Genomic DNA, 17,442 nt, shown 5'->3' on the forward strand with positions numbered 1-17,442 from the left:
GCGGGAATTCAAGCCAGACGAATTTATGGATGACCTTGATCAGGACACATTTATTCCCTCAGAAAAGACAACCGCATAGCAATACAAATGCAATTAGAAATGGAAGAAAGAACAGAGAGAGAAAGATAGGCAGGAAAGATTAGAAATGAAACGTTTGGAGCTTGGACAGTCAGGAAAATTCTTCCCTTCAGACAAGTTTGACATCACTAAGCATTTCAGGTTAGTTCCCCCTTTCCAAGAAAAGGATGTTGATAAATATTCCTTCATTTTGAGAAAATTGCTCAGAGTCTGAGTTGGCCTAAGGAGTCCTGGTCTATGCTTTTGCAGAGTGCTTTGGTGGGTAAAGCCAGAGAAATTTACATTCAAGTTGTCAGTAGAGCAGGCTTCAGATTATGATTCTGTGAAGGAATTAATTCTCAAGGGCTATGAATTGGTGCCTGAAGCTTACCGTCAGAAATTTAGGGATTGTGAGAAGGTAAAAGATCAAACTTATGTTGAATTTGCTCGAACAAAAGAACAACTGTTTGATCGTTGGTGTTCTTCTGAAAAGGTTAGTCAGAATTATGACAAATTACGACAACTTGTTTTGATTGAGGAATTTAAGAGGTGCATCCGGAGTGACATCAAGACGTTTATCAATGAACAAAAGGCAGATACATTAGAGGTTGCTGCACGTTTGGCCGATGATTATTCATTGACCCACAAATCTTCATTTCTCAGCAAACCATCCCAGTCCTTTTCCTACAGAAACAATGCAGGTAAATTTAACTCCTCCTTTTCATCCAAGAATTTTTCAAAGGAGAGTAGGAAATCAAATGAAAACAGTTCACAAAGTTCAAGTAACACTTCCACATCATCAGATCCCAAGTCTCAATCTCCTTCTGACAAACAGTTTGGTACACTTTCTTGTAATTATTGTAAGAAAGACGGCCATTTAATGTCAGATGTTTCAAATTGAAAAGAAAACGTGAAGGTCAAAGTGGTCAAAGTGGATCTAAGCCCACGGCTTTATTTCTTCATCAACTCAATTAGAGTCTAATAATGTGTGTAACACTTTTCTGAGGTTAAACCCCTCTTATCCCCAATTAATGAGGTCAAGGTCAATTCTTCTCAAGATAGCATTATGGGTATTTTCGAGCCATTTATTCATAATGGTTTTATATCACTTTCTAGTGATTTCTCTTCCGCTACCCCTGTCAAAATTTTAAGAGATACCGGGGCTTCCCAGTCTCTTTTGTTGGCAGATACCCTGCCGTTTTCTGAAAAGTCATTTTCAGGTTCTAAAGTTCTTATTAAGGGGTAGATTGTAATGACTACATTCCTGTTCCTCTCCATAATGTCTATTTGTCTTCGGACTTTGTTTCTGGACCTGTGGCTTTAGGTATTAGGCCTTTTTTGCCTTTTGAAGGGATTCACCTTCTTCTTGGAAACGACCTTGCTGGGGACAAGGTCATTACTAATCCACTTGTGACTGATAATCCTAGTTTAGATCAGGATCCAGAGCCAATTGAACAAGAGATACCCGATTTATTTCCTTCATGTGCCATTACTCGAGCCATGTCAAAGAAAACTTCTGAGAATCAAAATACTCTCAAAAATAATGTCACAGATGTTGACTTAAATGACACCTTTCTCAGTCAGGTGTTTGACACGGATCATTCCGTTATCCCTCGTGGATTTGAAACTTCCAGTAAAACTTCTGCTGACCAAAGTCAGACATTTTCTAGATCAAATCTCATTGCAGAACAACACAAAGACCCAGATATTTTGTCTTTGTTTGACAGGGTAGATGATGAAGGTAAAACTTCAGATAGCTCTGTTTCCTATTATACAAAATCTGGTATTCTCATGCGTAAATGGAGACCTCCAGATGTTTTGGTTGATGCGATTGGGCTATAAAACATCAAATTGTGGTTCCAAAGCCCTACCGTGCTGAAATATTGCGCCTGGCCCATGAAACCCCTGGGCTGGTCACTTAGGAGTAAGGAAAACTTATCACAAAATTCTCAGTCACTTTTATTGGCCTAATCTCAGGCAAGGATGTAACACATTTCTGTAAAACTTGTCACACATGTCAAATGGTAGGAAAGCCGAATCAGACCATTCCAAAGGCCCTTTACAGCCAATTCCTGCATTTCAAGAACCATTTAGTAGGATACTAATAGACTGTGTTGGGCCCCTACCAAAAACAAGATCAGGAAATGAGTACATGTTGACAATTATGTGTACATCAACTCGGTTCCCAGAAGCCATACCACTGAGAAATATAAAGACAAAGACTATAGTGAAAGCTTTAGTCAAATTTTTCACTTTATTTGGCCTCCCTAAATGTGTCCAGTCCGATCAAGGCTCCAACTTTATGTCTGGTATTTTTCAACAAGTAATGGATCAGCTAGGCATTAAACAGTATAGGTCCTCCGCCTATCATCCAGAAAGTCAGGGTGCTCTTGAGCGATTTCATCAAACTTTGAAAAACATGATTAGGACCTACTGTTTTGACACAGAGAAGCAGTGGGATGAAGGAATTCATTTTCTGCTCTTTGCTGTTAGAGAGTCAATTCAAGAGTCTCTTGGTTTTAGCCCATTTGAGCTTGTATTTGGACATACAGTCCGTGGCCCACTTAAGCTCGTTAAAGAGAAATTCCTATCAGACGATGATGATTGTCTGAATATTTTGCAATATGTGTCAGATTTTCGTACAAAACTCTCTAAAGCATGTGAATTAGCCAGAGAAAATCTTGAGTCATCTCAGCAGTCAATGAAAACAAATATGATAAAAGCACCTCAAAACGGAAGTTTGAACCAGGTCAAAAAGTTCTTGTTCTACTTCCAATTCCTGGCAAACCACTCCATGCTCGTTACTTTGGGCCATACCTAATTGATAAAAAATTGAGTGATTTAAATTACATCATAATAACACCTGACAGGCGAAAACAAAAACAGCTATGTCACATAAATATGCTTAAGCCATATTTGGATAGGGATAATCCTACTATAACTCAGCCTGTCAGTGCAGTCAGTTCAAACCATTATGAAGATAGTGATACTGAAACTGACTTGAGTGAAAATACTCTAAACTCAAAGCTGGGCTCGGTCAAGCTTCAAAACTCAGAAATCCTGGAGAAGCTGGAGTCTACAAAGTTGGCACACCTCCAGCCAGAACAACAACAACAGGTGAAAGAACTGCTCCACGAATATAAACACCTATTTCAAGATGTTCCAACGAGGACAAACGTCATCTATCACGACGTTGATGTTGGGGACAGTAAGCCTGTAAAACAACATCCATACAGACTGAATCCAACAAAAGCGAAATATCTCCAGGAAGAAGTCAAATACCTGCTGGACAATGACTTTATTGAACCAGTAAAAGTAACTGGAGTTCGCCGTGCATACTTGTTCCCAAATCAGATCACAGTTATCGTATGTGCACGGACTTTAGGAAGGTCAACACTTTAACAAAGACAGACACTTTCCCAATCCCGAGGATTGATGACTGCATCGACCGAGTGGGAAAAGCCAAGTATGTGACAAAATTTGACCTACTGAAGGGATTTTGGCAAGTCCCTCTGACGGATCGTGCTCGTGAAATATCCGCCTTTGTTACACCAGACGGATTGTTCCAGTACAAGGTGATGCCATTCGGAATGAAGAACTCTCCGGCAACGTTCCAACGGATGATCAACGACGTCATATCCGGGCTAGACGGGTGTGCAGCCTACGTTGACGACGTCGTCCTGTATAGTGACACCTGGGAGGAACACATCAAGCTCATGCGGAAGTTCTTTGAGAGACTGAGTAAAGCAATGTTGACTGTCAACCTTGCCAAATCTGAGTTTGGTTGGGCGAGGGTGACTTACCTCGGACATACTGTAGGACAGGGTGAGGTAAAACCTGTTGATGCCAAAATCAGTGCCATTTCAAGTTTTCCCATACCAAACTGCAAACGACAACTGATGCGCTTTCTCGGTATGGCTGGTTACTACAGAAAATTCTGTCCAAATTTCTCCACAATTACTGAGCCTTTGACTAACTTACTTAAAAAGAAAGTAAAGTTTGTTTGGTCAGAGCAATGCCAACAGGCATTTGATACACTTAAAGCCATACTGCAAAGTGCTCCAGTGTTGTCTGCACCAGATTTCACTTTGCCATTCAAATTAGCTGTGGATGCTAGTGATACGGCTGCTGGTGCTGTTTTATTGCAAGAGGATAGTCATGGTGTAGATCATCCTGTTTGCTATTTTTCACGCAAATTTAACAAATCCCAGAGAAACTACTCTACAATTGAAAAAGAGTGTTTATCTTTGATATTAGCTTTACAGCATTTTGAAGTTTATGTTACTTCTTCAAATCAGCCAATAGTGGTTTATATTGATCACACCCTCTTGTTTTTCTGCAGAAATTTAAAGGCAAAAATCAGAGATTGCTAAGATGGAGTTTAATGTTACAGGAGTTTAATCTTGACATTAGACATATCAAAGGCAGAGACAATTTAATTGCAGACTGTCTCTCTCGTATTTAGAAATTATTGTTGTTCACTTTCAAGAAATTTTATTGTTGTTCACTTTCAAGAAATTTTACTTTAGAGTAAAACAAAATTTGAGTACTTAAATCCTTTTCAAGATTGCATTTGTAAAAGAAAGATTTTTCTTTGAAAAATTTTCTTTTTTTGAAGAGGGGGTGTGTTATGTAGGTCATTTCCCCCACACTCATCATGACCTGAGTTCAATCAGTCTAGAACATTCCCAAGGTCACTGCCCTTGATGACCTCACAACCTTGAATTCAATTAGTCATGTTTGGAATGTTCTGGAAAGTTGATTAGTTGTGTAAGGGAGATAATTTTAGAACAGTAATTAGCATGTCAATAAAAGTTCTAGATTGTTCTTACATGCCTTTATAAAAGGGACGTGCACAGCTTCCAGTCAGACTTTTGGGATCGTGTCTCTTGTGTGTTACTAAACTCCAGCAGTAGTCATTCTCAAGACTTTTCAAGACCTTCACTGTCAACGCTGGATTTATACTGTGGACTTTGTGCAGCTTCAAGCCTGCAAGCCAAAGGACTGTTCATTCATCCGACTGACTGTTACAACTCTGAGACTGGAGCTTTGCCGTCCCAGCTGAGATAAGTAGTCTGTACACTTTTAAAGCTTGTACTCTGTCCCTGACTTAGCAATTAGTTTTGTTTTCGTAATAAATTTTGTTTAAACGTAAACTGCTGAGTTCACCCTTTTGTTCGTTTTCTCTGCACGTAACACTTACAAGAAGAAGAATTTTAACAAAAAGTGCCAGTTTGCGGTACTGCGATTTTGCATTTCCCTTCAAAATATGGCTGTTACAACTATACAGTCCAAATATTTTTTCTGTTAAAAGTCTATTTCACATTTCTGACATGACCCAGTACCATATGCAACAGATTTAATACCGAAACAGAGCTATTTTTATCATGTCTAGCTAAAAATTCACGGAATTTGATCACGTTATCTATGACAGTACTTTCATATAAACCTTGGGGTATGGGGTACTTTTTGGTCATATTCCATGAAAACTATACAAGATATTGCCTGTTAGAATATGTCATTGTAAAGACTATTAAATTACCTTTTCAATGATACTAAACAAATCCGGTTATAATCAATAACAAGCTCAGTAGACGACTTATAAGATGACAGATTTAACAAAAACGCATGCAAATCAGGAATACTGAGATTTTGCTGTACCCTTAAAAATACAGCTGTTACAGCTATAGAATCCCAATATTTTTTCTGTTAAAAGTTCATTTCATATTTCTGATATGGCCAAGTACAAAATAAAACAGATTTCAATCAAACAATTGCCTAATTTTTTATGTCTGCGTAAAAAATTGCTTGAATTTGACATTAGCTATGACAGTAGTTTTCGATGTAAATTTTGGGGTATGGGGTAAGTTTTGGTCATATTTCATAATAATCTGTGCAAGATATTGCATGTTACAATATGTCATTTTAAAGACTAGTAAATAATGTTACTAATGATACCTAACAACTTACATTATATTCTATAAGAAGCTCAGCAGATGACTTAAAAGACGATAGATTCAACAAAAATGCACGCAAGTCAGAAATACTGAGATTTTGCTGTACCCTTCAAAATCTGACTGTTACAACTACAGAATTCCAATCTTTTTTCTGTTAAAAGTCTATTTCATATTTCTGACATGTCCCTGTACAAAATAAAAACAGATTTAATAGCAAAAACGGCCAGATTTTTTGTGTCAAACTAAAAAAATTGTAGAATTTGGTTTTAGCTTTGACTGCAATTTTCAATGTAAACTTTGGGGTATGGGGTAAGTTTTGGTTATATATCATGAAAACTATAGAAGATATTGCATGTTACAATATGTCATTCTAAAGATTAGTAAATTATCTTTCTAATGATACCTAACAAGCCAGGTTATATTCAAAAACAAGCTCAGCAGATAACTTATAGGAAGACAGTTTTAACAAAAATGCATGCAAATCTGCTACACTGTTATTTTGCGGTACCCTTCAAAATATGACTGTTACAGCTGTAGATTCCCAATATTTTTTCTGTTAAAAGTCTATTTCATATTTCTGACATGTCCCTGTACCAAATAAATAGATTTAAAAGCAAAAACGGCCAGATTTTTTGTGTCAAGCTAAAAAAATTGTAGAATTTGGTTTTAGCTATGACTGAAATTTTCAATGTAAACTTTGGGGTATGGGGTAAGTTTTGGTTATATATCATGAAAACTATAGAAGATATTGCATGTTACAATATGTCATTCTAAAGATTAGTAAATTATCTTTCTAATAATACCTAACAAGCCAGGTTATATTCAAAAACAAGCTCAGCAGATAACTTATAGGAAGACAGTTTTAACAAAAATGCATGCAAATCTGCTACACTGTTATTTTGCGGTACCCTTCAAAATATGACTGTTACAGCTGTAGATTCCCAATATTTTTTTGTTAAAAGTCAATTTCATATTTCTGACATGTCCCTGTATCAAATAAAACAGATTTCAGACAAAGCATTGCATTTTTTATTATGCCTAGCTAAAAAATTGGTAGTATTTGAGATTTTCTGTAATTTGTAATGTTAAATTTTGGGGTAAGGGGTAAGTTTTGGTTATATTTGACAAAAACTGTAGAAGATATTGCATAGTGCAATATGTCATCTTAAAGAGAATAAATTCCCTTTCTATTGATACCAAACAAGTGAGGTTATGTTACAAATGAGCTCAGCACATGACTTACAAGAAGACAGATTTGACGAAAATGCATTTCGGCTTGAAAAATCGTGATTTTGCGGTACCCTTCAAAACATGACCATAACAGCTATTGCGTCCCTATATTTTTTCTGTTAAAATTCCATTTCATATTCTAGGGATCCCAAGGGTTCTGAAAAATACAGGTTTGATATCCTGTGGGGGGGGGGGGTGCACGTAGACCCCCTCTAGCCCACGGACTATTATTTCCTGGATCCGGGTCCTTTGTGACCTCTGCTCATTGTTGAGTTTTGAAAGAGTGCAATAGATACTCGTTATGCAGTAACGCGGTTGAAAAGATACCATAAAACCTGCACAAAGATTTGTACGATGACCTTGCAATTAACAATGAAGGAAACAGATCAAGAATGAAAGAGGTTGACGATTTTGATCAATACTTGCTCAAATATCAGTCTTCATGAGTGGCCTTATTGGTACAATTATACAACGTTAAGCAATCAACACAGTGATAGATTATATAGAAAAAGAAACCGTTGATATCATATCTAAATCGATAATTATGAATTGACATTCAAATTTACACGTGTAAATTTATCAAGATTTATTTTAGTTCTAAATGTGCCACGTTTGGGACACGTTTCAAAGCACATATACTTGGCTGCCAATAAACCCCGCCAATAAATGCCCTACTTTGGCAAAAGAACCTGCGTACAGTGCTCAACAATTAAAAAGACTGGATGGTAGGAATATTGATACTGAAAGCAAAGGAAGAGTTTCATTTTGGAATGATTTCACAAACTACTTTACTCATCATTTTGTAAGAAATGAAATAGACATGAAAGCTAGGTTTGGTAATCCCGTTTGCTTCGGTGCTTTACCTTTCAAAAAAGTAATGCAACACCAGTTGCTTCACAGATAGGCAACCTCCACAGATTGGTCGCTTTGTCTTGGTCCACTGGGTGACCATATACACAGGTTTGGCTCGTCGTTTATTGCTCATACTTTCCCCAATGTAACTTTCAACCGTTTTCTTACCAATTAGCAATACAAATCCGGAATGTTGGTACTTGAGAAACAAATTACTTAACTCTACCGATATGTGAAATCCAAACGGATGGCATTCTGTGTTTAATCTATAGGGAAAATAAAAAAGGAACGTTATTTACTATAGGTGCTTCAAGACGAGCCCACACAAGAGATAAACAAGAAAGGTATTGTAAAAAATTCGTTTTTGAAATTCCAAGTACTGTTCCCACTGCGCATTCTACCTTTAAAGTTTCACTTATTTCGTAATTAATTCGTACACTTCCCTTCACACACCTGGTCCGCTGTCCAGTTGTAGGGCACTACTTGAGTGAAGTAATTTCACTGAACTCGCTTTTGTATGGTCACAATACCATGATACACGGCGATGGTAGAGGGTGATGTTCATGATACAATGGCATTTCAACCACAGTGCATGATACCATGATAATTGATACAGAATGTTTGAAGAGGCATGACCAGGAATTCCAGGCAGTTATAAACGCCTGAGCGCCACTTTAATATAGAAAATAGATATGATACCAAGATTTAAGAAAATATGGTAACTAATTCTCAGAAACTTCATAAAATAGCTACTTAAGATGGCAGCATATTAAAGTTGAACGTTGCAGATCTAAAACTGCTACATTCTGCCGTCGTGCAATAAACCGTACTACTCTTCGCTAGTCGGCTTTCGTACTACTGCATGAGTTGTAAAATTGTGAGAAAAAAATGTCCCAACTGCTTAGGTAAATATCAAATTAATTGATGAATACAAATGACTGCAGGCAAAGTAAATAGTTGAAATTTTGTTCAATGTTGTACCATTGATATCGGAAATATGAGGTTACTGATGTATCCAGAAATACCAAGTTTACAAATACAGCGTAAATAAATTTGACATCTACTTTAATATGTAGGGATGCCTAGATTTAAATAATTGATAAAAATTATTTGTTGCTTGGTATGCTTTTCGCAAAATTGGTGCAGAATGAATCAAGGTGTTTAAGTATTAATACGATTTCTAGCCATATTTACATGAGCTCCACCAAGATATTGCTGTAGATATTGTTCAGTCTCTCCCACGCCACAGCTCCATTAGGGACTGGACACAAATTACAGGGGGTGGGGGGTGGGCCGGTGTTTTTCGAAACACCGCTGCATCAAAAATAGTGACCCTTCAAAAGTTCATGCACAAAAATTAGTGACCCTCCCCCTTATCCGTGCATGAAAATAAATGACCCTCCCCTAGGCCTGTTACTCAGTACCCCCAAACAAACCCGCAATGTGTTCACGACCCCCCCCCTTCTGACTTGCTATACTTTTGTGAAATGCCCCTCCCAAAAGGAAGGCAAAATGTTGCTGATATAACGCTTTGTCCAAAAAATTCAAATGGTATGTGTGTGATAATTGATGTAAATGTACTTTGCTTGAAGTGGCAGGTAAAAAGTGCATGCGTGTACAAACAATGTAATTTTTAGATTTCATCGATAATGTTGATTCACTATACATGGTAGTTGACTATAAGAAAACTATGAACGTGTATTTCCCATATAAAACTAGTAATATCTGTTCATCTTTAGATGTTTAATAACTGATATAAATATATTTGAATAGCATGGGTTGTTTACAAGTGCACATGTGAACAAGATATTTGATTTTGGAATTTCACTCAAAATGTTGATCCACTACATGGGAATCTATGACAAAACTGTAAAAAAATCTTTCAAATTAATAATATGCACTTTTTGTGCATATATGGACCCTGGATAATTGACATAATTGTAGCTTGATTAGAAGAGGGTGGTAACACGTGCATCTGTGTACAAGAACTTTGTTTTTGGAATTTCGCATAAAAAGTTCATCCATTATACATTGTAGTCTATGACAAAACTAAGAATAATTGTTTTAAAATACAAAATTGGCAAATCTGTCTATTTATGTACACTCGATTATTGGTATAAATGTTCATGATTAGACTAAAGTGGTTTCAAGTCTATGGTAGTGCAAGAAATTTCATTTTGGCATATCACTGAAATGTTGATTCACTATACATGGCAGTCTATGACAAAACTGAATAATTTTTTTCCAATACAAAACTAAGTAAATCTGTGCATTTATGTACACCTAAGTATTAGTATTAATGTTCATGATTAGACCAGAGTGGTTTCAAGTCCATGGTTGTGCAAGAAATTTGATTTTGGAATTTCACTGAAATGTCGATTCACTATGCATAGCAGTCTATGATGACACTATGGATATTTTTTTTCCAATACAAAACTAGGTAAATTTGTGCATTTATGTACACCTAATTATTAGTATTAATGTTCATGATTAGACTAAAGTGGTTTCAAGTCTATGGTTGTGCAAGAAATTTCATTTTGGAATTTCACTGAAATGTCGATTCACTATGCATAGCAGTCTATGACAAAACTATGAATATTTTTTTCCAATACAAAACTAAGCAAATCTGTGCATTTATGTACACCTAATTATTAGTATTAATGTTCATGATTAGACTAGAGTGGTTTCAAGTCTATGGTTGTGCAAGAAATTTGATTTTGGAATTTCACTGAAATGTCGATTCACTATGCATAGCAGTCTATGATGACACTATGGATATTTTTCCAATACAAAACTAGGTAAATTTGTGCATTTATGTACACCTAATTATTAGTATTAATGTTCATGATTAGACCAGAGTGGTTTCAAGTCTATGGTTGTGCAAGAAATTTGATTTTGGAATTTCACTGAAATGTCGATTCACTATGCATAGCAGTCTATGACAAAACTATGAATATTTTTTTTCTAATACAAAACTAAGTAAATCTGTGCATTTAGTACACCTAATTATTAGTATTAATGTTCATGATTAGACCAGAGTGGTTTGAAGTCCATGGTTGTGCAATAAATTTGATTTTGGAATTTCACTGAAATGTCGATTCACTATGCATAGCAGTCTATGACAAAACTATGAATATTTTTTTCCAATACAAAACTAAGTAAATCTGTGCATTTATGTACACCTAATTATTAGTATTAATGTTCATGATTAGACCAGAGTGGTTTCAAGTCTATGGTTGTGCAAGAAATTTGATTTTGGAATTTCACTGAAATGTCGATTCACTATGCATAGCAGTCTATGATGACACTATGGATATTTTTTTTTCCAATACAAAACTAGGTAAATTTGTGCATTTATGTACACCTAATTATTAGTATTAATGTTCATGATTAGACTAGAGTGGTTTCAAGTCTATGGTTGTGCAAGAAATTTGATTTTGGAATTTCACTGAAATGTCGATTCACTATGCATAGCAGTCTATGACAAAACTATGAATATTTTTTTTCCGATACAAAACTAAGTAAATCTGTGCATTTATGTACACCTAATTATTAGTATTAATGTTCATGATTAGACCAGAGTGGTTTCAAGTCCATGGTTGTGCAAGAAATTTGATTTTGGAATTTCATTGAAATGTCGATTCACTATGCATAGCAGTCTATGACAAAACTATGAATATTTTTTTTTCCAATACAAAACTAAGTAAATCTGTGTATTTATGTACACCTAATTATTAGTATTAATGTTCATGATTAGACCAGAGTGGTTTCAAGTCCATGATTGTGCAAGAAATTTGATTTTGGAATTTCACTTAAATGTCGATTCAGTCACTACGCATAGCAGCCTATGACAAAACTATGAATATTTTTTTCCAATACAAAACTAAGTAAATCTGTGCATTTATGTACACTTAATTATTAGTATTAATGTTAATGATTAGACTAGAGTGGTTTCAAGTCCATGGTTGTGCAAGAAATTTGATTTTGGAATTTCATCGAAATGCTGATTCACTATACATCGTAGGCTATGAGGAAACTACAAATAACTCATAGGTTATCTGATCCTAAATTGTTATTCAAAAGTCGTTCGACCTGAAGCTTCCAGTTGTTATTGATGACATTTGCACTATTCTGAATAGTTTGTATTCTGTCAATGTCCTCAAAAAATAAAAATGAACATACAGCGACATGAACATGTGACACCGCCTATACCTAATGTATTGCCAATGGGAGAATGATATCAAATAAGTGATCTCCCAAATTGTTATTGAAAGAGTCATAATAGGGGACAGTTATGCACAATAGAGGAGTTGGATAAGTAGAAATCATGACAACTTAAATCAATGTGGCTGCTTGGATCATCAATACATTGTTTATTATACCCTTAAACTTGCGCCCGAAGGGCGCGCCGAAAATGGAAATGGTAGAAAATGAAAGTGCCAGGAGGTATTTTTTCTTTTTTCAGTATTCCATATTCTTCAATACGTGCACATGCAATTTCAGCTTTGATGCATAAAAAAGGTGAACTTCCCCATAGGCATACACAAAATTTTATGACCTTTAAAAATGCTTGCGCGAAAAATGGCGACCCACCCCCCAAAAACAACCGATCCACCCGCCCTGTAATTGTGTCCAGTCCCCATTGTTTGAAGAACTAGTTGATCATAGCATAAATCGGCGTAGCACGATCAATTCAATGCTTCCATGTTTACATTTTTACTGTGAATTTGTGCCGTAAACGGATTTGTAAAGGAGTGTTCTGAAAACGGATAGATTTCATCAAAATATTTTCAATAGTGTTAATTTAACACGAATGAGTTCAAGCATAGACCGTTCTAGAAGCTTCTACCGTTTATCCACTGTTCAAGCAGCGCCGTCGTCGAAGACCCACAATATAGACAGCGTCCTCAACCTATGTCAGTCTCATTGTCTCTCGGCGCTGGGTCTCTGGGTTTGAAACTGCTCCATGATCCACTGGGCAGGGGCTGGAGGGTTTTTCCCAGTGGCCTCGCTTTGACTTCAAATTCACAGTGGCCACAGGAGGGCGCTAGACTTATGAAAAGGGTCTATTATGTATATTTTCAAAGATATCATCCCTGTCGAAACTCACGCCAGATTCCATGTTTGAGAAATAGTTGTATCGTTGAGAAATAATGGACCCCAAACGTTCTCAACCTCGTGTAAGCTAACCTAGCATTCATATTATCACTATTCCAGAGGTTAGAGGCAACTGATATACCTGCACCGCTATCTCGTGAACGTGGTCGGGTACTGAACTATTATTGTTGAATAATCTGACAGTCGGCCATTATCAATCAGAATGTAGAGAGTGACCGTGACATTAACATGATAGTTAGACGTGGCATCCATGTATTATTCAAAAACTTCTACTAGTGCCCCTTGAAGTGGCGACGCACAGATGAGTTTCTCGGTCTGATCATGTGATTTTTTAGTCCATACGCTTATAGTCATGATCGTGTACTTGGTAATAACATGAGGTCGGGGTACAACTGATCGCGAAATAGGTGTATGCCTATGGTCAAAAAATATACACGGTTTAATCCTCCCATCTTTTACCTTGACACTCAAATAAGCTTTTGATATATTGTGACGTTTTTATCCTGAAATTTCCGAACAAGACAGACATTATTGCAAAATTGTTATTTTGATGTACTTTTAAGATTTCAAAGATATCTTATATCAAGAGGAAAAATCAACCAAAGAGAGTTTGTTGAACATCGGAAATCAGCTCCCTCTTGTGGAATGGTAGCTCCCATTTCATTGAAATTTCAACTAACGATAATTGTCTTGTCAGTGAGTCTCACATGTAGAGTTTGTCGATGCACATTAAGGTAGTACGCACCTCGACAATGAAAGACCTAAACTTTTGCTCAAAATTTGTTCAATGAAACCTTCAAACATAGTCTTACCTAATCAAGAATAAAAATCAGGGTTACCGCGCAAAGTTTGATACAAGAGAAACTAATAACCTAACGCATACCGATACTTGAAATTCAAAATGGCCGCCATCCCTATGCTAACTTTTATGCTACCCTTCCATGTTATTATCCGGAATTTCAGCCGAAAAAACCTCAGAAGTTGGTTATTTTTAACTATGTTTGTGTTCACTTGTTTTTATAAAGGTCTACATGTTACCCTGGCGTTTCATTGAGGTGAAGACTACGTGAAAGAAAAACATAATTATCATTTACAATTACGTGTGTGTATTTTGGAGTGAGTAGACAGAACATTTTATCAGAAACAAGCAAGCATTATTACACATCACCAATAGGCAATAACGGAATGTTGATTTGGTGCCTCGGTTCAGAAGACGATAAGCGTTACCATCAACCAACTTAAGGCATGATGAGGGCGGGCAATCGACTTACGGGAATATTTTTGTCTTCGAATTTGTGCATCGGTGCAGTCACGGTCCCTCTATCACAGACCGTGGTGCAGTGAATTAAATACGTTGGCTGCAGGTCAACGTTTTCACGGCTTCAGGAGCTAGTAATTTTTCATCATCAATCGATTATATTCTATGAATACTCTGCTCCGAGTCTCACAAGCCCTTGTGCTTTTTATCAGTACACTATGTAAACAAGCACATTATTAATATGGACGGTTGTCAGCTAGTCGTAAGGGTATCATGTACTTTACCCATCCAGGCAAAGTCGACAAGCACCACCTTTGTACCGTGATTGTCTTGGTAACATGGGCGAGAAGATGATACTTTGTCTGCTGTGGTTTGCGTAATCGGATAAAGTATTTGACAAATTTGACTATTTCGTACAATAACAATCTGCATGACGTATTCCTACCTCCAGTGTGTGTCAGATCACCCCGCTAGTGCATCGTTAGTATTTGGCGGGAAACATCATCAGAAAAGGGACTTTACAGGACCAGGATATGGGATAAAGACAGCAAACAGTATAACGACAGCTATCGCTTAGAATTGATTACAATGACTTTTAACAAAAAAGTAAATTGAAAATGATTTACAATATTTTAGGTGTTTTAAAGTTTTGTAAAGATAATTCGACTTGTGTTTTCAGGGTGGGGTGGGGTGCGGTGGAGAGCATCACAATCAGAAAATGGACGTTTGAAATAGGACTCCAATAAATGAAGATTTTGCGATTATCTTTATCAATAAATAAGTCTCTATAATGATATCTCCGGTATGATGTTTTGTCACCGTGACTTTTTATGTTTCATGTGAGTCGCAAGGGGGGAGAGAGAGAGAGAGAGAGAGAGAGAGAGAGAGAGAGAGAGAGAGAGAGAAGAGAGAGAGAGAGAGAGAGAGAGAGAGGGGGTTGTAGTGTCAGTCAGTGGTATAGTTAGGTGCCCCTAACTGGTAAATTTCCTCAATTTCACAAAATCATCACCAAATATGTTGGTTTAACATATTTCTGACCTAAAATTTGGAGGGGAAAGTAGACCTGTTGGTAACTGCCCTTCCTCTGGCCGTATGTGGAAAATATGCCCTCCCACGGAATTATGATGCCCACTGCTCTCCAACATCTATGGTCTGCAAACTCCCCACTCAGTACAACAGTTCAAGCTCCCCACTGCCCTCTCCCCATTATTGAAATTCCCGCCCGCTTTTGATTATTATATTATATTATATTTTTTAAACGTGTTTTCCGGTACGCACTACCAAATATTATATCCTCGCCCCCTGAAAAAACTGAAATTTCTTCCCCGCCTACTGTAAATATTGACTTTTTTCCCACCCACGGATTAGCTGTTAAATTAGCCCGCCCGCTGAAACACTGCGCAGGAACCCCTTTTTTGCAGGAACAGCTTCGTTTGCGGTACCTGTGTAGCACAGCAACTTGTTTTCGTTATGGCAGAACCAAAAACATTGTAGACAGGTTAGAGAGTACTTATTTGCATAAAGTTAATTATTGCACCGGGGGGGGGAGTCGGGGTGAACGAACTTCAGAAATCTTTGTGATGTGACATTTTGATGGAAGATTTTGATGTATTACTAGCTTAAATTCGGTGAATAGTGGTGACCTTGGTCCTAGCGCAGTCTACATCACACGTGGCAAAGAAAATCTGATGTGAAGATGGCACCATGTCCACCTTTACTTCTTTCTTGCTGTAGAGAGAGGAGACAGACAGGCAGCAGCTTTCCAAATCAGGTTAATTCTGGACTGGACTAGAACTCATCTATAGACGGCGCCAAGTCATATACTAGCGAAGACATCGCAGTCCAAACCACTCGGCTAAAACCCCAACCTTCAAAACGTGGTTCAATAACTGAGCTATAGTCAGGCCGTTAGTTGTGAGAAGAACAAAGTTGGACAGGTCACACATCTCTGCATCTGAATTTAATCAGATTTGGCGCAGGGTCAGAAAGGGACAGCCTACAAAGCCATATATATATATATATATATATATATATATATATATATATATATATATATATATATATATATATATATATATATATATATATATTATATATACTGAGAATCTAGGAACTTGTAGTTGTCACTCTACAGGCTGTTTCATGCGCTAAGCAATCATCAGGAGTGAAGGTTTGGCGGCAAACCTTCACTCCTGATGATTGCTTAGCGCATGAAACAGCCTGTAGAGTGACAACTACAAGTCCTAGATTCTCAGTATTACCGCCCTGCAGAAATGCATTGAGCACTATACTTTGCCTGCATTGACAAGCAAACCATTTTCGTATATATATATATATATATATATATATATATATATATATATATATATATATATTATATATATATATATATATATATATATATATATATATATATTTATATATTATATATGTGTGTGTATGTATATATATAGAAGAGAGAGAGAGAGAGAGAGAGAGAGCGAGAGAGAGAGAGAGAGAGAGAGAGAGGGGGGCTTCAGGGTTGACTGGAGTGACAAACTAACTGAGTTGTGACTCTAAGTTTCGCGCTCTAATCGGTCATCAGACAACTGAAGTATCCTAGCTCCCGGCATACAGAATGTTGGTTGGCACCCAGGTGGTGAAGGTGTTGGTATGTAGTTGGCAGTTCCATTTTCTAGGTGGGGTCGCAAGAGTAGTTTCATTAAGTAAAATTTGTTTTCGTGGCGACATTTGGAAACACGTTCTGACCTTTTGTTGAGTAGACTGTTCTTGTCTGCGTTTATATGCAGAGTTTTTCTGCGAGGCACAGAGTCACAACTCAGTTACTTTGTCATTCTCAAACCCTGAAGTACAAATCGCTCTGCGGAATGACCGCATCGAGCACTGTCTCAACCAGCGAGTACAACTTAACCTACCTACCCGTGTGTGTGTATACATACATACATAATATATATATATATATATATATAT

Source organism: Ptychodera flava, chromosome 7 (assembly GCF_041260155.1).
Source record: "Ptychodera flava strain L36383 chromosome 7, AS_Pfla_20210202, whole genome shotgun sequence".
In the NCBI taxonomy this organism is placed as follows: Eukaryota; Metazoa; Hemichordata; class Enteropneusta; family Ptychoderidae; genus Ptychodera; species Ptychodera flava.